This window comes from Malurus melanocephalus, unplaced genomic scaffold, assembly GCF_030028575.1.
Source record: "Malurus melanocephalus ecotype Western Australia unplaced genomic scaffold, MMel_1.1 scaffold_1439, whole genome shotgun sequence".
Taxonomy (NCBI): domain Eukaryota; kingdom Metazoa; phylum Chordata; class Aves; order Passeriformes; family Maluridae; genus Malurus; species Malurus melanocephalus.
Window position 1 is genome coordinate 34,222 of NW_026624671.1, and position 906 is coordinate 35,127.

Genomic DNA, 906 nt, shown 5'->3' on the forward strand with positions numbered 1-906 from the left:
AGCTGTGGGGACACACACGGCCGGATTCGGGGGAGAACACCCTGCCCCCGGCCCAGGGCACAGCGGGGGAACCCCCCAGTACCTTGTAGCACTGCTTGGGGACACCGTGCTCGCTGTCACTGTCGCTGTCATCCGTGAAGGAGCCCCAGGAACGTCCCTGCGAGTAGGGCCGGGGGGCCACGTCACAGCCCCGGCACTCACTGTCTGCCTGGGAGGGACAACGGGRTGTCACCTCACCTCAAAGCCACCCTGTCYCTGWGCCCCAGGAGAGATCCCTAAATGTCACCCACCTCCTCCTCCTCCAGCAGCCCCCCAAGGATGAGCTTGTCCARGATTYCCAGGCTGTGACAGTCAGGGGGCTGGCAGGGCTGGGGGCACAGGAAAAGGGTGACAGGCCACCCGTGTCACYGCCTGGAGCCCCAGCGGGSTGCAGGATGACAGGCCACCCCCGTGTCCCCACCTGGAGCCCCAGCAGGGTTGGGGGCAGCAGCTGCAGCAGCTCCAGGATCTTGCGGAGCAGCTCGTCCCGGCTCAGCACGATCCTGCCCAGGGACGAGGGGGGCCCCAGGATTGGCAGCACCTCSAGCAGCAGGGCACGGATGGCACAGGCTGATGGCACAGGGGTGTCACCAGTTCCTCCCGGATTACTGCTGTCCCAGAGTCACCAAATTCACCAGCATCCCCAATATCCAGTGTCCCCAACTCCTGCAGAGTCCCCAACCTCTGGCATCCCCAATCCCCCCATGTCCCCATTCCCCAGTGCCAGTGATCCCTTGCAGCCCCGACCCTTGGCATCACCGACTCCCCCAGCGCCTCCAAGCCCCAGTGTCACCGATTCCCACGGCATCCCAAATTCCCCTGCAGCCACCACCACTCCCAGCTGCCAGCCCAACTCCCCGGTGTCAC

General features: G+C 65.6%; 1 long non-coding RNA gene across 1 annotated transcript; it reads right to left on the reverse strand.

Annotated features, from left to right (window-relative positions):
* Positions 1-88: 88 nt before the first annotated feature.
* Positions 89-596, reverse strand: LOC130586985 (uncharacterized). Its single transcript, XR_008966738.1, has 3 exons — positions 461-596; positions 291-368; positions 89-208 (listed from the first exon to the last, which is right to left on the reverse strand). It is a non-coding gene; the product is annotated as an uncharacterized LOC130586985 (long non-coding RNA).
* Between the last annotated feature and the right edge of the window lie 310 nt (positions 597-906).